Source organism: Dama dama, chromosome 16 (assembly GCF_033118175.1).
Source record: "Dama dama isolate Ldn47 chromosome 16, ASM3311817v1, whole genome shotgun sequence".
NCBI lineage: Eukaryota > Metazoa > Chordata > Mammalia > Artiodactyla > Cervidae > Dama > Dama dama.
The window spans coordinates 24,305,991-24,329,140 of record NC_083696.1 but is presented as its reverse complement, the minus strand read 5'-3'; the positions used below and the strand labels follow the sequence as shown (position 1 = coordinate 24,329,140).

At 39.1% G+C, this 23,150-nt stretch overlaps 1 long non-coding RNA gene across 1 annotated transcript; it reads left to right on the top strand.

Moving 5' to 3' along the window:
• Positions 1-67: 67 nt before the first annotated feature.
• On the top strand, positions 68-18,298 carry LOC133071166 (uncharacterized). Its single transcript, XR_009696369.1, has 3 exons — positions 68-493; positions 2,217-2,278; positions 17,774-18,298. It is a non-coding gene; the product is annotated as an uncharacterized LOC133071166 (long non-coding RNA).
• Positions 18,299-23,150: the final 4,852 nt, after the last annotated feature.

The window sequence follows — 23,150 nt, the reverse complement described above, 5'->3', positions numbered from 1 at the left end:
CTGCCGCGCCCCGCTGCCCCAGGCCCGCCCAGCCGCCCGTGCGCCCCCAGCGCCCAGCGCAGGGGATCGGCCGCCAGAGCGCGCCGGAACCCGGCTCGCGGGGTCGGCCCGAGAGGCAGGAGGCAGGAGGGGAGAAGGGAAGGGAGCCAGGTGGGCGCTCGGCCCCAACTCCCCGGGCGCAGGAAGCCCAGACGAGGGGACTTCATATGCAAAAAGGGGGCATGGCCAACAACTGGACCCTCTGGCCACCTGTCCTGCCTGCTGCGTGATTCTTCCAAGGACCAACAGGCACTCAGGGTCACGCCCATTTCCGGTGCAATTGTTTGGGAAGAGAATTTTGTTCACAGTATGGTCTATTCCTAATCATCAGCCCAAGACGCTCCTGCTGACTGGTGATCGGAAGGCTCATGTCTTCCTCACAGGTGGTCTCCTGACATAAGCGAACATCAGATTTCACAACTCACCTTTGGGTGAGGCCAGCCTGTCCAACAAGGTTAGTTGTGTGAGGGATTTAATTATTACGAGGTTCTTGACAGTGAGTTAAACTTGCTTCCCTCTTACCCACAAGGTTCTGACGTTACATTAAATAAAGTTTCATCTTTCTCTGTAGTCTTTAAAATGGTTTAAAAACACCAGGTGGTTCTCTCCCCACCCCCTACCCCCTTTTTTTTCTGTTAGCCCTCTTTAGAATCTTCCCATAAAACAGCTTCCAGACCCTGGCTGCCTTGGTAACTCTGGCTACTATTGCCCGTTTGAAAAAGCTGAACCAAAATATAATCAATAAAATAAAATATATAGGGTGTTAGATTAAAGTTGCCGTGGAGAAAAACATTAATAGGAGGCCTTTAGACTCCAGTGGGGCCCCTCAGACTTTTCCACTGGAACAGTCTCTTCCATTTATTTTTACCACTAAAATTTTAACTAAGTGAAGGATTTTTATTATGGTTTTATTTGTTAACCACTGGACTTAATTTTACTGCAAATAGCCAAGGAAATAGCCATTGTTGTCTAAACAGAGGCTACAGAATCTGTCTTGCTTTTACTAAGATTACAGTGTTTCCTTAGGTAATGCTTATGGGAGATAAGATGAGGTTTTCCATCCATCTCTAAGCCACCTTTTAGCACTGCTATAGTCCTTCCCACCTCTGAGTCATCTTAAAAGTTAATGAGCATGCTTTTAATGATCTTTTTAAAAAATGTTAAAATTATCACATTGCTGGTTTTCCAGGGGTTAAGAATCCATCTGCCAGTGCAGGGGACGTGAGTTTGATCCTTAGTCTGGGAAGATTCCACCTGGGGAGGGGGAGGAAGGACAACTAAACCCATGCAGCACAATTACCTAGCCTGTGTGAGCTAGAGCCAGAGCTGATATGAGAAGCCTGTGGACCTCAACTAGAGAGCAGCCTCAGCTTGTGGCGGCTAGAGAAAGCTTGCACATAGCAACAAAGACCCAGTGCAGTCAGAAATAAATAGATAAAATTTAAAAAATAAAATCATCCACAAATACCTAGGGGAAAAAAAAACTTCCTAAAAGTCAACATGTTTCTTCCAGTCTTTCTTTCTTCCTTCACTGCATGTGTCATTTCCCTTCGCTGACTATGCTGTTTTAGCTTTCATTGAAATAAATCTTAGCTATGATTATATGCTGAGTCCTGGAAGCCTTCCTAACAAAGCCCTGTACCCAAAGGGTGCTACAGACTCCAGATACAGTTACTTTTTTAAAATCTCCTGTTCCTTATAGATTCTTTATTTTTTTATTTCTTCAAAAACTAAATATATTTATATATATGATTTTGCCATGTTAATTTCACCTTATGAAATCTTGAATATATACTTATATTGTCTGAGTGTTACAGAGCCTGGCTTTTTTAGTTGTACTTAGTTACACTGGACGAGGAGCCTGGTGAGCTACAGTCCATGGGGTCGCTAAGAGTCGGACACGACTGAGCGACTTCACTTTCAGTTTTCACTTTCATGCATTGGAGAAGGAAATGGCAACCCACTCCAGTGTTCTTGCCTGGAGAATCCCAGGGATGAGGGAGCCTGGTGGGCGGCTGTCTGTGGGGTCGCATAGAGTCGGACACGACTGATGCGACTTAGCAGCAGCAGTTACGCTGGACTGTGAGCCACTCCTTGTCCTTGAAAAGTTATTTATGGAAATTAGTTGAGGTCCAGGGTGAAATTATGTTTGTTTGTTTATCTGTTTTTGATTTCAGAGAGAATTTGCCTTTGCTTCTGTCAGCAGTCTGGAGTGCAACTAGTATGTCAACAATTTAAGGTAACTTCTCAGCTTATGTCTTTAGCGACCACCTAGGGAACATGAATCTGGACTGGAAATTTGGGCCCTATTATGGTCAACTTGGACTTCTCTGCTGGCTCAGATGGTAAATTGTCTGTCTACAATGTGGGAGACCAGGGTTCGATCCCTCTGGTGGGAAGATCCTCTGGAGAAGGAAATGGCAACCCACTCGAGTACTCTTGCCTGGAAAATCCTGTGGACAGAGGAGCATGGTAGCTTACAGTCCATGGGGTTGCAAACAGCCAGACATGACTGAGCGACTTCACTTTCTTTCTTTCTATGTTCAACTCGTGGCTGCAGTTTCTCAAGGATTCATTTGCTTTGATTCTGCTTTGTGCTTCTTTTCACATTTCTTCTATCTTTAAGTCCATATTTTTTGTATTCCATGTTTTTTTTCTCCCTTAGTTCACTCCATCGTTTGGTAGAACACAATTTCTACATAGATATTTATTTTAAAAAAGAAACATAATAAAACAAAATAAAGAAACATAATAAGAAGATACAGCACAATTCATCTTTAAGAGTGATGCATGTCTCTAAAATACTTTCAGTTCAGTTCAGTTGCTCAGTCGTATCCAACTCTTTGCAACCCCACCAATCGCAGCACGCCAGGCCTCCCTGTCTATCACCAACTCCCGGAGTCCACTCAAACTCATGTCCTTCGAGTCGGTGATGCCATCCAGCCATCTCATCCTCTCTCATCCCCTTCTCCTCCTGCCCCCAATCCCTCTCAGCATCAGGGTGTTTTCCAATGAGTCAACTCTTTGCATCAGGTGGCCAAAGTATTGGAGTTTCAGCTTCAGCATCAGTCCTTCCAATGAACACCCAGGACTGATCTCCTTTAGGATGGACTGGTTGGATCTCCTTGCCGTCCAAGGGACTCTCAAGAGTCTTCTCCAACACCACAGTTCAAAAGCATCAATTTTCGGTGCTCAGCTTTCTTCACAGTTCAGCTCTCACATCCATACATGACCACTGGAAAAACCATAGCCTTTACTAGATGGACCTTTGTTGGCAAGTAATGCCTCTGCTTTTTAATATGCTGTCTAGGTTGGTCATAACTTTCCTGCCAAGGAGTAAGCGTCTTTTAATTTCATGGCTGCAATCACCATCTGCAGTGATTTTGGAGCCCCCCAAAATAAAGTCTGACACTGTTTCCACTGTTTCTCCATCTATTTCCCGTGAAGTGATGGGACCAGATGCCATGATCTTAGTTTTCTAAATGTTGAGCTTTAAGCCAACTTTTTCACCCTCCTCTTTCACTTTCATCAAGAGGCTTTTTAGTTCACCTTCACTTTCTGCCATAAGGGTGGTGTCATCTGCATATCTGAGGTTATTGATATTTCTCCCGGCAATCTTGATTCCAGCTTGTGCTTCATCCAGCCCAGCGTTTCTCATGATGTACTCTGCATATAAGTTACATAAGCAGGGTGACAATATACAGCCTTGATGTACTCCTTTTCCTATTTGGAACCAGTCTGTTGTTCCATGTTCAGTTCTAACTGTTGCTTCCTGACCTGCATATAGGTTTCTTAAGAGGCAGGTCAGGTGGTCTGGTATGCCCATCTCTTTCAGAATTTTCCACAGTTTATTGTGATCTACACAGTCAAAGGCTTTAGCATAGTCAATAAAGCAGAAATAGATGTATTTCTGGAACTCTCTTGCTTTTTTGATGATAGGCAGTCATATATCTCTATATTTAATGTCTCTTATGGTAATTATCAATACCTGTGGTGGGTATCTTAACACTGATAAGATAAGCCATGTAGTGGTTGGCCTCCAGAGTGGTTAGAACTCTAGCTGACCGCCAACGGGGATGTGACTTCCAGGTAAGGAAGTGGAAATAGGTATTTTAAAGACCTTCCATATCCAAAATGCTTCTACTGTCAAATTTGATTGATGGTTTAGAATATATGGGACTTCCCTGGTGGCTTAGACGGTAAAAGCGTCTGCCTACAATGCGAGAGACCCAGGTTCGATCCATGGGTCCGGAAGATCCCCTAGAGAAGGAAATGGCAACCCACTCCAGTACTCTTGCCTGGAAAATCCCATGGACAGAGGAGCCTGGTGGACTGCAGTTCATGGGGTCGCAAAGAGTCGGACACGACTGAGCGACTTCACTTTCACTTTTAGATTGTATAGAAAATAGTAGTTCAAATAGTAGTTCAAAAATGACTTCTCTTCACATTTTAAAGTTATTATTCTATTGCTTTTTTGCTTTTAGTGTTGCTGTTGAGAATTCCAAACCATTCTGATTCTTCATCTTGCATCCTTCTACTTTTATTCTGATTCTTTATCTTCTCAGCATTGTTACTAGTTCATTGTTTTACCCATGCTGGCAACCCTTCATTTTGTTCGCTTCTTTGTGCCAGACTGGCTTCCCAGGTGGTGCTAGTGGTAAGGAACCAGTCTGCCAATATGGGAAACATAAGAGGCCTGAGTTCAGTCCCTGGGTAGGGAAGATCTCATGGAGGAGGACATGGCGACCCACTCCAGTATTCTTGCATGGAGAATCCCATGGACAGAGGAGCCTGGAGGGCTACAGTCCATAGGGTTGCAAAGAGTCATACCTGACTGAAGTGACTTAGCACACTCGTGAGAGATAGCTCCTTGAATCTTGTATCAGAATCTTTTTCTTTGCTCTTTCTGGGTAATATTGATAGTTTGATATTAATAATAAAATATTATTATTGACATGAATAATAACTATTAATATTTATTCACTTAATGCCTGTTTTACTATAGGCTTTGCACAGGGAAGGTGGGGGTGTTTAGCTGGAGTTATGTTGTACTAACTGGGCTCCTCTCTCCCACATCCCGCATGATAAATATATGAGGGTTCACTCCTCCTTGGGACTTCCTAGGTGGCACTAGTGGTAAAAAATCTACCTGCCAATGCAGGAGACGCAGGAGACAAGGGAAGATCCCTTGGAGGAGGCAACCCACTCCAGTATTATTGCCTGGAGAATGCCATGGACAGATGAGCCTGGTGGGCTACAGTCCTTGGGGTCACAAAGAGTCAGACACGACTGAGTGAGCATGTGCAATCCTCCCTGGCAGAGGAAGAAGGGAGAGTTAACTCTTTGGGGAGCACTTTTGGGCATTCGCTCAGTTCCCCAGCTCTTCACACGCATGAGAGTCGTGCCAGATTCCTGACATTTTTCTTTTTGCCCTAATCTCCACAGCAACTATTTTTACTACTTCTTGGTCAAAATTGGGGAAAGCTAAGAATAAACAGTCATTTTTACTTCTCTCAAGATTTCTGTGAGAATTGGCAGGATTTTGTAAACTCGCAAGATGTAGTTTCTGGGAGGTGGGGACATGACCTCATCGTGACACTCTCAAAGTTCTGTTTTGTGGATGAGCCAGCACTTTTCTAAGTTTATGCCATTAAGGGCTTCTCCTTTTCTTATTTGGTTACTGTTGGTAACTTTTACATTTTTATTTCTTCCCCTTCCTTTTTTTATTGGGTAGGGTAGAAGAGAGGTGGGGGTGAAAGGGGAGGAAGGGTTCTTTATATTTTTTCTAGATGGTAGAAACTTGATACTCCCTGAATATCTCTCCGCTTTTATCCAGAATTTAATGCCACATATTTTTTTATAGAGTATAGATCATATATTTTAAAATTTAGAATGCAAAGTCCTCATTTTTCTCTTTCAGATGAAAAATACACAATTACACATGACACTTTAGGTTGCAAATAAAATAGTATTTAACTACTACTGCTGAAACAGTAAAATTGATTCATCTGCCATTGGACATTTTGATTGCTTCCATGTCTTGGCTATTGTAAATAGTGCTGCTATGAACATTGGAGTGCATGTATATATTGGAGTTCTAGTTTTTTTCAGATATATGCTCAGGAATGGGATTCCTGAATTATATCTTAGCTCTATTTTTAGTTTTTTAAGGAATTTCCATGTTGCTCTCCATAGTGGCTGTACCAATTCATTCATACATTCTAACAATGATGTTAGATTAATAGATACTAACAGTGTAGGAGGGTTCCTTTTTCTCCACACCCTGAATGGATAAAGAAGATGTAGTATACATATACAATGGAATATTGCTCAGCCATAAAGAGAAGGAAATAATACCATTTGCAGCAACATGGATGAACCTAGAGATTGTCATACTAAATGAAATAAGCCAGACAGAGAAATACAAATATCTATAATACCACTTATATATGAGATCAAAAAAATGATACAAATGAACTTATTTACAAAGCAGAAATAGACTCATAGATATAAGGAACAAGCTTATACTTACCAAAGGAGAAGGATAAATTAGGAGTTTGGGATTAACATATACATGCTAACTATGTATAAAATAAATAGCCAACAAGAACCTACTATACAGCACAGGGAACTGTTCTCCATATCTTATAATAACCTATAAGGCAAAATAATCTGAAAAAGAACATTTATTTGTAACTATATGTGTGTGTGTGTGTGTGTGTGTGTGTGTGTGTATACTGAATCACATTGCTATATACCTGAAACTAGCACAACATTGTAGATCAACTGTAATTCAATTTATGGTGGTCCAGTGACTGAGACTCCGAGATCCCAAGGCAAGGGGCCCAGGTTCGATCCCTGGTCAGGGAACTAGATCCTGCATGCCTCAATTAAAGATCCCACATGTGACAGCAAAGACCAAAGATCCCATGTGCCACAGCTAAGACCCAGCACAGCCAAATAAATAAATACTTAAAAATGAAATAAGAAGATTGAATAGTAAAATTTTGCTGACATATAAAGGAGGAAAATCCCAGAATTAGGACAGTATCAAGTGTACTTTTATACAAATTATTTTAAGTTGAGATAAAAGTTATGTGACACAAAATCTACCATTTTAATCATTTTATAATGTAGGTGAAACTTTTAAAAATGTTGTAGCTCAGCCCTTTCTTATCTTATGAAGACAAGTTAATTTTGATTAATTAGGCAGAATCACTGCCAGAATAATGAGATGAATTCCTTTATCTCAGTGATTTCTCCAACCTGGCCACATCCATCTCTCTTCTAAAATGCCACTGAACACAGCAGGAGGAAGAGCCTCTTTCTGCTGCTGGGGTCCCCTGCCAATTCAACCCTGATCTCAATGTGACTTTCCACCTACAAATTACAGACTTCCTTCCTTTTCTATAGTTAGTGAGGCTTTGAACAGAAAGAGAAGGAGAAAAATTACTTAAGAACCAAGTAAAGCATTGGAACTTGGACGCCAGCATCTAAGCTAGTGGTGAGAACATTGAGCAGAGGCTGCAAAGCCTGGGCTGTCATCCCCGTGCTCCCCCTTCCTTGTGGCTCTGAGCAAATCAAGTCTGTGTGAATTTCTGGTTTCTTGTTTTCCATGAAGTTTAAGTCAGCAAGCAAGTATTGTGTATCATTTATTGTCAGACATAATCCTAAGCACTGGAGATTTAAAAGGTTGGGAAAATTTATGCTCAAAAATAAGTGTGATGTATGACAAAACCCACTGAAATGTTGTGAAGTGATTGGCCTCCAACTAATAATAAAAAAAAAAAGATGCTTATCAACTTGAAAAAAAAAAAAATAAGTGTGAAGAGAGCTTCACAAGTCTGAACAGGTAGGCATACATTTGCCTAGAAGGCTACTCTTTAAAAATATAATTACTAAGCAAAAATAAATGGGACCTAATTAAACTTAAAAGGTTTTGCACAACGAAGGAAACAATAAGCAAGGTGAAAGAACAGTCTTCAGAATGGGAGATAATAGTAGCAAACGAAGCAACTGACAAAGAATTAATCTCAAAAATATATAAGCAGCTCATGCAGCTCAATACCAGAAAAATAAACGACCCAATCAAAAAATGGGCCAAAGAACTAAATAGACATTTCTCCAAAGAAGACACACAGATGGCTAACAAACCACACAGATGGCTAACAAACACATAAAAAGATGCTCAACATCACTCATTTTCAGAGAAATGCAAATCAAAACCACAATTAGGTACCATCTCATGCCGGACAGAATGGCTGCTATCAAAACGTCTACAAACGATAAATGCTGGAGAGGGTGCGGAGAAAAGGGAACCCTCTTACATTGTTGGTGGGAATGCAAACTAGAACAGAGACTATGGAGAATAGTGTGGAGATTCCTTAAAAAACTGGAAATAGAACTGCCATACGACAATCCCACTGCTGGGCATACACACCGAGGAAACCAGAATGAAAGAGACACATGTACCTCAATCTTCACCGCAGCACTGTTTACAATAGCCAGGACATGGAAGCAACCTAGATGTCCTTCGTCAGATGAATAGATAAGAAAGCTGTGGTACATATACACAATGGAATATTATTCAGCTATTAAAAATGCATTTGAATCAATTCTAATGAGGAGGATGAAACTGGAGCCTATTATACAGAGTGAGGTAAGTCAGAAAGGAAAACACCAATACAGTATATTAACGCATATATATGGAATTTAGAAATATGATAACAATGACCCTATATGCGAGACAGCAAAAGAGACACAGATGAAAAGAACAGACTTTTGGACTCTGTGGGAGAAGGCGAGGGTGGGATGATTTGAGAGAATAGTATTGAAACATGTATGTTACCATATGTGAAATAGAGCACCAGTCCAAGTTCGATGCATGAAACAGGGCACTCAAAGCTGGTGCACTGGGACAATCCTGAGGGATGGGATGGGGAGGGAGGTGGGAGGAGGTTCAGGATGGGGGCCACATGTACAGCCGTGGTTGATTCATGTCAATGCATGTCGAAAACCATTACAATATTGTAAAGTGATTAGCCCCCAATTAAAATTAATTAATTAATTAAAAAATAGAATTACTTAATTGGAAGGAAGTTCAAGCTGTTATTTTTGACTTAATCAAAATCACTTCAATCAAAAGGATTTTCTCATAGGAAGATCTTTCAATTCTTATTTTATAAAAATGCAATTCAGTTTTAAACTTATTTTTTATATAATTGACATTTACACAGTTTAACAAATTAAAATGTATAATTCAGTTATTTTAAGTATATTCACAAAGTTGTATAACCATCACCAAATTCAATATTAAGATTTTTTTCTTTAAACCACGAAAAGAAATGCTGTACCCATCAGTAGTCACTCTCCATTCTCCCCACCTCACACATTCCACCCCTTCACACATACCTTAGGAAAGCACCAATCTTTATTTCTTTCTCTATAGTTATGCCTATTCTGGGCATTTCATACAAATAGAATTATACAATATGTGCTCATTGCAACTGACTTCTTTATTATGTTTTCAAGTTGTGTTCTCGTAGCATATATTTGTATCTCATTCCTTTTTATTACCAAATGGTATCACTTTGTATGGATATACCTACACTCTTTTATTTATCCACACATTGGATATTCTTTGACTATTATAAATAATCCTGCCATGAACATCTGTATGTCACTTTTTTATTATATCATATGCCAAACATAAGCTTTAATTTTGAAGAAGTTCAATTTTTCCAGTTTTTCTATTTTTTTGCTTATAGTTTTGTGGTGTATCTAAGAAACCATTGTCTTACTCAAGATCTTAAAATTTTACTCTTCTGTTTTCTTCTTTTGTTTTCATTCTGTTTCTGGAATTTTATAGCTTTAGGTCATACATTCATGTTTCAGATCCGTTTTGAGTTAATTTTTACATATAACTTTGAGTATATAAATTTATTTTACATATAAATTTCAGCATATAATTTTTACACATAATAATAAAACTGAGGTCCAGCTTCAGCCTTTATGCAGGGGCATATCCAGTTGTTCCACATTAGTTGTGGAAACAGCTATTCTGTCCACAGTCATTTCAACACCCTGTTGGAGATCAATGTAAAGATTTATTCTGGACTTCCCATTCCATCTCAGTGATCTATGTATCTGTCCTTATACCAGCACTAGAGAATCTTAATTACTGTCATTTTGTGGTGAACTTGGAAATGGGAAAGTGTGCGTTCAGCTCTGTTCTAACTCAAGATTGTTCTGGCTGTAATAGTTTCTTTTGCATTTTTATATGAAATTTAGGACTAACATCAATTTATGCAAAAACAGAAGCTAGAGTTTTGAAAGGAATTTTGTTGACTCTGTAGATCGATTTGGGAACATTTCCATCTTGATGATATTAAGGTGTTGTTTTTTTTTAAATTTGGAGAAAAATTGCTTTACAATGTTGTTTTGATTTCTGCCATACAACAGTGTGAATCAGTCATAAGTATACATCTGTCTCCACCCCCTTGAACCTCCTTCCCATTCCTGACCCCATCCCACCTCTCTAGGTTGTCACAGAGTACCAGGTTGGGTCCCCTGAATTATATAGCCACTTCCCACTGCTATCTGTTCTGCATACAGCAAGTAATGTATATATTTCAATGCTAGTCTCTCAATTCATCCCACCCTCTTCCTCCCCTGCTGTGTCCACAAGCCTGTTCTTTATGTCTGCATCTCTACTGCTGCTCTGCATATAGTGCATGATTCCATATTTATGCATTAATATATGACATTTGTTTTACTCTTTCTGACTTACCTCACTCTGTTTAACATTTTGCTTCCATGTCCTAGCTATTGTAAATAGTGCTATGATGAACATTGAAATACATGTATCTTTTTCATTTGTGGTTTTCTCTGGGTATATGCCCAATAGTGGGATTGATTGGTAGTTATATTCCTAGTTTTTTAAGGAATCGCCCTACTGTCCTCCATAATCACTGTATCAATTCATATTCCCACCAACAGTGCAAGAGGGTTCCTTTTGCTCCCTCTCCAGCATTGATTGTTTGTAGATGTTTTGATGATGGCTATTGTGATTGATGTGAGGTGATATCTCATTGTAGTTTTGATTTGCTTTTCTCTAATGAGCAATATTGAGCATCTTTTCATGTGTTTATTAGCCCTCCTAATGTCTTCTTTGGTGAAATGTCTGTTTAGGTCTTTTCCCCACATTTTGATTGGGTAGTTTGTTTTTCTGGTATTGAGTTGCATGGGCTGCTTGTATATTTTTGGAATTAATCCTTTGTCATTTGTTTCATTTGCTATTATTTTTTTTTCCCATTCCAAGGGTAGTCATTTCACCTTGTTTATAGTTTCCTTTGCTGTGCAAAAGCTTTTAATTATGTCCCACTTTTGTTTGTTTGTTTGTTTTTATTTCCTTTACTCCAGGAGGTGGGTCATTGAGGATCTTGCTGTGATTTATGTCATAGAGTGTTCTGCCTCTGTTTTCCTCTAAGAATTTTATATTTTTTGGTCTTACACTTAGTTCTTTAATCCAGTTTGAGTTTATCTCTGTGTATGGTATCAGGAAGTGTTCTAATTTCATTGTTTAATGTACAGCTGTCCATTTTTCCTAGGATCGATTTTTGAAAAGATGTTTTTTTCATTCATTGTATATTATTGACTCCTTTGTCAAAGATAAGTTGCCCATTAGCGCGTGGGTTTATATCAGACCTTTCTGTCTTGTTCCATTGGTCTATATTTTTGGTTTTGTGCCAGTACCATACTGCCTTGATGACTGCAGCTTTGTAGTTTAGTCTAAAATCTGAAAGTTGATTCCTCCAGCTCCATTCTTCTTTCTTAAGACTGCTTTGGCTATTTGGGGTCTTCTGTGTTTCCATGCAAATTGTGAAATTTTTTGTTCTAGCTCTGTGAAAAATGCCACTGGTAATTTGGTAAGGATTGCCTTGAATCTGTAGGTTGCTTTGGTAGTATAGTCATTTTCACAATATTGATTCTTCCAAATTCAGGAACATGGAATATCTCTCCATCTGTTTATGTCACCTTTCATTTTTTTCATCAATGTCTTATAATTTTCTGTATACAACTCTTTTGTCTCTTTAGGTAGGTTTATTCTTTTCGTTGCTATGATAAACGGGATTGATTCCTTAATTTCTCTTTCTAATTTTTTCATTGCTAGTGTATAGGAATGCAAGTGATTTCTGTATATTGTTTTATATCCTTTACTAAATTCACTTATTAGCTCTAGTACTTTTCTGATAGTATCTTTAGGGTTTTCTATGTATAGTATCATGTAATCTGCAAACAGTGAGTGTTTTACTTCTTTTCCAATCTAGATTCCTTCTATTTCTTTTTCTTCTCTGATTGCCATGGCTAGCATTTCCAGAGCTTTGTTGAATAATAGTGGTGAGAATGGACACCCTTGTTTTGTCCCTGATCTTCGAGGAAATGCTTTCAGTTTTTCACCATTAAGAATGTTTGCTGTGGATTTGCAATATATGGCCTTTATCATGTTGAGGTAGGTTCCTTCTATGCCCATATTTTGAAGAGTTTTTTTTTTTTTTGTCATCAATGGATGCTGAATTTTGTTAAAAGCTTTTTCTGCATCTGTTGAGTTTATCATATGGTTTTTATGTTTTAATTTGTTAATATAGTGTATCACTTGATTGGTTTTCATATATTGAAGAATATGATGTGAACTTCCTTATGTTCTACTCTCGTTAATTAACATTGGTTCTTATGAACCTACTCACCCCTGACCCAGACAAATAATTGTTGTACCCTCATCGACATTTGTGCTAAAGATTATATATATATCTATCTCAGACAGTAGAAAATTAAACTTATAAAATTGATGCTTTCTAAAATATCACTGGCATTTTTCTTTTAGTTAAGCAGTACTCAAGTGAATTTTGTTTCTTTAAGTCAGTGCCAGTACTGTGGCTAGTGCCAGTATATGTGGTCTTAGGGAGATGGTGAGTGATTTGTGGAGGAAATTAAGTTAAATATAAAAGTAAATAACTTGAAAAATATAATATTTTTAAAAATTTTCTAATATAAAGTATTAAGCATATTGGTATGAAACCCTATTAAATATTATTACCCTTCCCAGTGGCACTAGTGGTGAAGAACCTGCCTACCAATGCAGGAGATGTAAGAAATGCAGGTTCTATTCCTGGGTCAGAAAGATCCCCTGGAAGAGGGCATGGGGATCACTCCAGTATTCTTGCTTAGAGAACTCCACGGTCAGAGGAGCCCGGTGGGCTATGGTCCATAGGCTCACAAAGAGTCAGACACAGCTGGAGCAACTCAGCCTACATCTCCCCTGGGAATCATAATCTATTTCAATTTTACTTAGAAAAAATATTCTTAGAAACAAAGAATAGACGCTATTTTTTTCTGATCCAGAATATGTTTCAGTTCCATGAATGGGCATTTCCTTCTTGCCCATACATCTCTTCCATTGATAATGTTTGAAAATCTTGACTGATTTGAATCTTCAGTTTTGATCTGGCGTTGAAGTTGTCACTTTGAAACTCAGTTAGGAATGAAAAATTGTCATTCTTTTCATTCATACAAATGGCAAATAGGTACGTGAAGGCATACAGATGCCCAATAGACACATGAAAAGATGTTCTACACCACTGATCATCAGGGAAATGCAAATCCAACCACAGTGAGATACTACCCTGCACCTGTTAGAATGGTTATTATCAAAAAGGCTAGAAATAACAAGCGTTGGTGAAAATGTAGTGAAAAGGGAACACTTCTGTGCTGTTGCTGCTGCTGCTGCTAAGTCGCTTCAGTTGTGTCCGACTCTGTGCGACCCCACAGATGGCAGCCCACCAGGCTCCCCCATCCCTGGGATTCTCCAGGCAAGAATACTGGGGTGGGTTGCCATTCCCTTCTCCTTCTGTGCTGTTAGTGGGCACTAAATTGATACAAGCACTATGGAAAACAGTAAGGAGAGTTCTCCAAACATTGAAAATAGAACTACCATATCATCCAGGAATTCCACTTCTCAGTATTTGTCTAAAGAAAATAAGAACATAAACTCAAAAAGGTATCTGCGCCCTCAGGTTCTTTGCAGCATTATTTACAATAGCCAAGATAAGAAAATAACCTAAGTGTTGGTTGATTAATGAACAGATAAAGAATATGTGGCATATATACACATATGTATATATATACATATATACAGTGGAACATTATTTAGCCATGTAAATAAATTAAAACCCTCCATTTGTGAAAACATAGGTAAACTTCGAGAACATAATGCTAAGTGAAATAAGGCAGACAGAGAAAGACAAGTACCATATGATCTCACTTAAATGTGGGATCTAATATATATATTAGATTTATACACACACACATATATATATAGGTATGCAGAGACCAGAGTGGTGGTTTATGAACTAGGAGTTGGGAAGTTAAGCGAAATGAATGAGCTGTTTTTGTCTTTTTTTGTTGTTTAAATAAACTTTATTTTTAAAGTTAAAAATGAAAAGGTTTCAAATTAATGTATCTTTTATAACTATTAATATAGTTTGTTGTAAAATTTGTTGCCATATAGAAACTGAAGCAAGGAATGATTGATTGAATTTATCTACATTCTTTGCTTTTGAGTCTGTGGGTCCTCAAGGCTCCCTGCTTTCTAAATGGTGGCTCTGATTTGAGTCAAAGACAAAATAGATGGCTAGGAGAGACAAGGGGCTACTAGACAGGCAGGGTTAAATGAAGACAGAATTTATACATAGAAATGGCTCAAGAAAGAACTCTGATTTTCCAAAGAAAATATATATCTAATATGTGTGTGTGTAATCGCTCAGTCATGTCCGATCCTCTGTGGCCTTTGACTGTAGCCTGCCAGGCTCCTTTATCCATGGGATTCTTCAAGCAAGAACACTGGAGTGGGTTGCCACACCCTTCTCCAGAATGTCTTCTCAACCCAGGAATCTAATCTGCATCTCCTATGTCTGCTGCACTGCAGGCAGATTCTTTACCCACTGAGCCATAGACACTTTAATAAAAGGGGTAAAATATAAAAGACACCCAAGTTACAATTTTAGAGGCAACTAAAACTTTTCTTGATGTGGTTTTAGTCATTTGTCTGCATACATATAAATGTGTGATTATTTATGTTTTTTATTACTTGATTATAGGATTAGATAGCATGTCAGGAAATGCTTTTTATCTTCCTACTGACTGTAATGCATGAACCATGAATGATAACCAATCGCTGATGATATACCATTAATTGTTTCCAGAGATTTGCTATTATGAACTGCCTTGCCATAAAAATCCCTGTTTGTACATCTTTGATCCTTAATGGATCTTTCTGGGATAAATTTCTACAAACTTACTTAGTCAGAGGAGGTGCAATTTTATCTATGATGCTTTTTGCTTAATTGCACTCTGGGGAGATGTGACCCCGATAATAGTATTCTTCCACCTTGTACAGGGGGCACTCAGCTCAGGATTGGGTGGAGCCAAAGTCTAGCATGCACTCTGCTTAATGATGCCTTTGTATCAGGTAATGTGAGAGGTGAAAAGCATCTCGTTTTAATTTCTAATGTATATCATTTTAACTAGAGAGATTGAATGTAGTTTTATAGGTTCATTGATTATTAATATTTACTTCTCTTGGGAAGTGCCTACTCATTGCATTTCACAGTACTTTCACCAGGTGCTAACTTTTGTGTTGATTTATAAAAAGTTTTTGTAGATTATAAACCTTATTTCTGTGTTCACCAGTTATGTTGTAAATGTTTCCTCCCATTTATTCTTTATCTTTCAGCTTTCTATATTTCATTTGTTTATGTATCTGTACCAAAATAATATTTCAGTATTTTATATGGAAAAATTACCTATTGTTTTTAGCTTTAATGCCTTTGTTATCTTCAAATATATAAAAGTATTCACATGTTTTTGCATTTAAATCTTTAGAATCCATTATAATCCATGGGAAATTTACTTGGCATAAGGAGTGAAATAGATATTCAGTCTCTTCCCCCAAATGATTAGTCAGTTCATTCAATAGTCCATCTTTTCAAAGATTAGTAATTAAGTTTTATCAGATACTGAATTGCTAAATACTTGGAGCTATTTCTGGTCTTTTTGTTCTGTTTCATTTATCTGTCTAATATGCTAGGACATTACTTTTTTAATTGCTTTACCTTTGTAATTTTGATGCTTTGTAATTTTGTTTCATTCTGATTCTTTTTCAAGATTTGAAAATGTCTTCTTTGCTAGCAAAAGTCCTTCCCCCAACATGATAGGATGTTTACTTTTATTTTCAGTAGGCTGAGAAAACACATATGCATGTGCATTCTTAGATCACAGATTCTCTGATTCAGTTTTGAGGAGCTAAAGGAGGAAAACAGAGGGAAGTTGTTCTCCAATTCATGGTTGTTAAGTGGAAAAGCAAGTCTGGTATAGTGATACAACACATTTCTCTAACAGTGGTCTACACTGAGTGTTAAATTTTTCTGATATTTCTGGTGACTTGCAGCAGAGTGAACTGCTAAAAAAACAAGTGTGGGTCACTCTACATGTTGTTGTCTCTTCACACATGCAGCTGGAATTATTTGTATTTAATATAAATTTATTAAACTATAATTTATGATATAGAATATGTTTATGTTAATTTATAATTTAGAGGCTGATGGCTGTTGACAACAGTTTCTTTTATGATTGTTATAACTAGACAGTCCCCCTTTCAGTATATGTTTGATGTTATGGAGATAATCCTTAACAGAAAGTATACATTGGACAACCTTTCTGTTACATGAAACAGACAAACAAACTACATAGAACTTAGAGCTTAAAAACTATTTATTTCTTCTACAGTTAAGAGGACTATAGCTTGTAAGGTGATATGTAGACACATTCCCTACTCTAACTTTCTGTATTAGAGAAGGTAAATGTTAGAACATGGGCTGGGACCATTGAGGATTTTGAAAGAACTGTGTCTGTGGTCACAGTCAGAGAATGGGCATCTAGAGACAGACATCTAGGGAGCAGGGGCTCTATCAGAGTCCTACATTCCAGCCTGTGGAGTTCTCAGCCGCAGAGGGAATCAACTTCAGTATCATGGAAGGTGTGGGTTGGAGCGACCCAAAATAGGTCCTCCGTTCTGCTTGTCAGAGGCTACACCAGAACTGAAAACATCTTGAGCAACCAGAGCATTAGAATAACTCCTGATTGGTGAGAAGCTAACGATGGCTCCATCAGGACTGGGCCGTCCTCTACTGTCCTCCTGGTCTTAGAGTCCTTGTAGTGCAGGGACATCTCAGAGGAGAAGCAGGACTAGAGCTTCCTGGGGGTGCTGTCTGAGCAGGTTGTGAAGGGAAGCGGGTATGAAATGCAGGGGAGAAGAAGTTGGGTAGGCAGCTGGCTACTGAACTTTGGTGAGTGGGCATCAGCTGAGCAGTCATCAGGTAGACTCATATACACACCTGAAGTCAGAGGCTGCAGGCTGTACCTCCAGGGTCTGGACTCTCAGACGCTGGTGAGCTCTCGGGGACCCTCTGCATCTGGGAGGAAGATCCTTAACCAGTGGTTGCGTGAGCTTCTGCTTATTGGCACAATCCACAACCTCCTACCTGGAATCTGCAGAGGGTGCTGTCTGAACAAACCCTGACTCAGGGAATAGCGCTGTAAATTTAGGAATGTTTTGTCATCACGGGAACATTGTTTTACATTTTTTAACAGCTCTTTTCATTTGTTTTTTGTCTTTTAGGCATTTTATAAAAAGTAAAAATTAAAGATGCTGTGAACAGCGGTCAGAGATTGGTAAACTGCAACAGCTGACCAGATTTGGCCAGTGGCCTCTTTTGTATATGCCCTCCCACACCAAGAATGGTTTTTACAGTTTTAAACGACTGTTTAAAGGGTGTTTAAAAACTCACACAAGAATTAAACACTGGACTGTAGCCCAGTCCCTCCTCTATCTCCCCCATCACACAATTGTTCTCCTGTTTGGTAGAGTTTTTATTGCCACATAGGCCATCCTGTTTTCCTCTCTTTTGAAAAAAAATTCAGGTACAAACTACCCCTCCAATCAGGAGTCCCCAAGATGGGCTGCCTTTTGGTTTTCAGAAGCTGCCAGTGGGTTTCTGTGTGTTGTGTTATGATATCAATGATTTTTAAAATTATATTGTTGTTCTTGTTTTTTTTATATGGTATACTTAAAAGCCAGTATCTCTTGTACTATAAATTTGCAGAAAAAGATGCATAATGTACTTTTGTTTTTCCTTCTGTTGGAGTGTACTATATATAGTCTGTGTGCTTCTCCTGATGAAAATAAACTTTCTCTTTATAAAAAAAAAAAAAGAAAGAAAGAACAACTAAACACTGTTGACTATGCCTCAGAGATTCCTTGTGGCCTGGGCAATTTTGCTAACATTAAAACCTAACATTTTTACTCTCTGGCTCTCTGTAATAAGTGTGTGGACCTGTGACATGCTGCTGCCGCTGCTGCTGCTAAGTCACTTCAGTCGTGTCCGACTCTGTGCAACCGCATGGACAGCAGCCCACCAGGCTCCCCCATCCCTGGGATTCTCCAGGCAAGAACACTGGAGTGGGTTGCCATTTCCTTCTGCAATGCATGAAAGTGAAAAGTGAAAGTGAAGTTGCTCAGTCGTGTCCAACCCTTGGGACCCCATGGACTGCAGCCTACCAGGCTCCTCCATTTATGGGATTTTCCAGGCAAGAGTACTGGAATGCGTTGCCATTTCCTTCTCCCCTGTGACATAGATAATCTAAATTATTCAAGGTGTTTATTAAGTAAGAGTATTGTGGTCCTTCTGTACAGTGCATGGATTCCTTACACTAAGGAATTCCTTACATTTAGGTCAGAGACAGGCGGCTTAGTGCATCGTCGGAGAGAACACGTTAAGTAAGTTTGGGTACTATGTGCTCAGTCGTTCAGTCACATCTGACTCTTTGTGACCCCATGGATGGTAGCCTGCCAGGCCCCACTGTCCATGGGATTTCCCAGGCGAGAGTACCTAATCGAGCTGCCATTTCCTCCTCTAGGAGATTTTCCCAACCTAGGGATCAAACCTGTGTGTACTGCATCTCCTGCATTGGCAGGTGGGTTCTTTACCACTGAGTCACCGGGGAAGCCCTAAGTAGGTCTAAGAGATGGAAACTATTTAACCGGAAGTTAGGTTTTACTTTGAAATGCACATGCAAGTCATTGGGATTGAATAGCTAGCTGTTCTGAGCTGGTTTACCCTGGTCATAGTCAGGGAAAAGAGAAAAGGGTCTCACCACCCACAGAGTACACCGAGGCTGCCTCTAATCCCAAGTCTGCCGACTCCTGCCTTCTTCCATGTGACCTTTGCAAGGACCTGATCACCTCCTACACTACCCCACCCACCCACAGCCCTCCAGAAGCCAGAGGTTATGTCTAAGCTTATACTAGATCTTGTATTAAATATGAAATATTTGTCTTCAGCTTTCCCACTCTCGCTCTTTTACATATGATAATGAAATGTGATGGTGGTGGTTTAGTCACAAAGTTGTGTCTGACTCTTGTGCCCCCATGAGGGTAATTCTGCCAGGCTTCTCTGACCCTGGGATTTCTCAGGCAAGAATACTGGAATGGGTTGCCATTTCCTTCTTCTGGGGATCTTCCCGACCCAGGGATTGAGCCCATGCCTCCTGTATTGCAGGTGGATTCTTTACCACTGAGCCACCAGGGAAGCCCAATAATGAAAGGAAGAAAGTGCAAAAAGATGAAAGGATAAAAGAAAGTTCTGTTACCTTTCATTGAAGTTTTATGCAAACTTTTTAAAAGAATGATTCTGTTCAAAAAATTAGGATGCATACTGATTTACATAAAAATATCAGGTTCAAATGTTTTTGTATCCATTTGTGGTGCTCACTCTAAGTTCTTCTTAAAATTTATAAAGATTTTAACTGTTCTGAATATCTTCATTTTACTTTATGGATGGCAATGAGAAAGCGGTGTTGATTTGCTTAACTTTGGGAATCTTGAATAAAGATCCTGATTTAATCATACATTAAAATATTAAAAATGTATTATTACTCAATTCAGAAAAACAAACTTGACTCAGAGAAACATACTAATAGGTGGAAATCTGTCCTTTACTTTTTTTTTTTTTTAAGAAAAAGACTTTCAATTTTAGAATAATTTTAGATTACAGAAAAGTTGCCATAAAGCTACAGAGAGTGGCCATGTACCCTTCTGCCAACTTCCCCAGCATTAACATCTTATATAGCCATGAAGCAGTCATCAAAACAGAAGGATTACCGTTGGTGCAATATTGGTGCAATGTTGTTAGCTAAACTGAAGATTTTATCCTACTGCACTAGCTTTCCTGTTTCAGGATCCATACCAAGGTTCAAGGCTGCAGTCAGTGCCCTTTTGGGCTTAAACTCCTCTAAGACAATATCACATTCAGACTTAGGTGTTTAATGAAAAGACTGGACTTTCTACTTTTGAAGATTCTTTTAAGATATGATTTTCCTTCATTCTGTAATGTAAAAACCAATGAGAGAAAGAGACAAAAAAACTCCTCTACCTTCAAGTGCTTTTAAATAACAAAGATTTTTGGACAGATGCCATACTGACAGAAAGAAATCCTTAGTAATTTTTCTTAGAAATTCAAAACTCTCATAAATTATTGATAGAAAATTCTTCCTAAATTCCAAATTAAATTCTTTCTGTGGCAATCTAATTCAGCAGAAACAACAAAGAGTTTATCATTGTCATCATTAAAAGTAGAATCAACGGTTGTTTGCTTTAACTCATCATGAGAATCAGGGTCCTGGTGGGAAGTTTGGGGGCCATCAGAGAAAAAGCAAGTCAAGAACCACAGAAGAGTCTCCTTGCTGTGGCAAGAGAGACAGAAGCACTCCCTCTGACAGGGCTGCTGGCTTTGCCAGGACACCCCTTCTTTTCACCAAGTGAGTGTGGGGTAAGACCCCAGAGGCTGCATGCCCCCCAGCCACCCTGGCTTCACTGAGTCTCTTGTCAAAGCTGTCAGCATTTCTACTTTAGAACAGTCTCGGTTGAGTGAATAGTTGCATCAGGGTTTGTTTAGTTTCCGATGACTAGAAATCAAAGTCAGGGGCAAAACACCTAAAACCTTGCCAAAACCCCCCTGAAAACCTCTCAGAAAAAGTGGCAGTTACACCACAGGGAGCATATCAGCTTCCTCCTGCCAGCTGAGGCTTCACACTGAACATGCGCCTTTGTATTTAAAATTGTTTCCCTTTTTCTTGGTTTGAAGAAACCACATGTTCTTGTGTTTCCAGAAAACATCATTCTGTCGATGACCTTGGAGAGAGACAGTTGAATTCACTCGTATTCCATCAGGATGTCAGTTCTGCTTCCAGGAAAATTGCCAGTGTACCAGGTCAAGAGAGGGAAAGGCAGCTCCATCTCTGCTTCCAAGTGATTCTCCCAAGGTCAGCCTTAGCTGTGCTGGAGACATCCCTCCCCTGAGGGAACTCAGAGAGCCCAGCCCACCAGGAGCAGGCTTGTGTTAAGAGATTTGTGCTTCTACTTAGTACGTGATCGCCCCTGAACTCCGTCCAGTGGCAGAAACTCTGCATCTGAGCATGTGTGCCTACAGTGGTAGGCACACCCTTAGAAACTTGACTCTGCTTTGGGGCCAGTTTGATGCATCAAAAGGCCGCCATTATGTTCCTAGGTTCCTGCACGTAGGATCAGAGCAGTCCCAGAGTCTCTTCCATCTTTGGAGAACCCAATTTTTATAAAGTTCTTTCTCACATTGTTTAACACTTGTTCTTCGTAATGTATCTCCTCTTGGTGTTAAGGCTGCCATCTGGAACTAAAACTTGATCTTTTATTGTCACAAAAGTCTAGTTTAGAGATGTTACCAGTGTAGTCAAGTTCATAGACTCTGGGCTTCTCTGGCTTGGACTTCTAGCACCGTGCTGAATAGAAGTGGTAAGAGCATCTTCTTGGTATGAGGGGGGAAATATTCAGTTTTTTTTTTACTGCTGATTATTACGTTGGCCATGGGCTTTTCATACAAGGCCTTCGTTGAAATCATTTCCTTCTGTTCATAGTGTATCAAGAGTTTTTATCATGAAAGGATGCTAAATCTGGTCAATTACTTTTTCTGCATTTGTTAAGATGATTATGTGATTTTTTTTTTATTCTTCATTTTGTTAATGTAATGTATCACATCTATTGATTTGCCTATATTGAACCATCCTTGCATCTCAGAGATAAATCCCACCTGATCGTGGTGTATATCCTTCTTATGTGCTGTTGAATTCAGTCTGTTAGTATTTTATTGAGGATTTTTCCATCTATCGTCATCAGGGATATCGGTCTGTAGTTTTGTTTTCTTGTGGTATATTTTCCTAGTTTTGATAACAAGTAATACTGGCTTCATAAAGTGAATTAGGAAGTGTTTCATCCTCTTCAGGTTTTTGGAAGAGTTTAAGAAAGAATAGCATTAAATCTTTGAAAGTTTGGTAAAATTCACCAGTGAAGGCATCTGGCCCTGGGCTTTTCTTTACTGAGAACTTTTTAATTACTGATTCACTCTCTTTACTCATTATTTGTAGGTACCATAACTTCTTTATCCATTCATCTATCATTGGGCATCTAGGTTGCTTCCATGTCCTGGCAATAGTGATGCAATGAACATTGGAGTACCTGTGTCTTTTTGAGTTGTGGCTTTCTCAGGGTATATGCCCAGTAGTGGGATAGTTTGGTCATATGGTAGTTTTATTCCTAGTCTCAAAGAATCTCCATACTGTTTACAATGGAAGCAAGGTCCAATGCTGTAAAGAGCAATATTGCATAGGAACCTGGAAAAACAAGACCAGGAGCTGACTATGGCTCAGACCATGAACTCCTTACTGCCAAATTCAGACTGAAATTGAAAAAAGTGGGGAAAACCACTAGACCATTCAGGTATGACCTAAATCAAATCCCTTATGATTATACAGTGGAAGTAACAAACAGATTTAAGGGACTAGGTCTGATAGAGAGAGTGCCTAATGAACTATGGATAGAGGTTCATGACATTGTACAGGAGACAGGAAGCAAGACCAACCCCAAGAAAAAGAAATGCAAAAAAGCAAAATGGCTGTCTCAGGAGGCC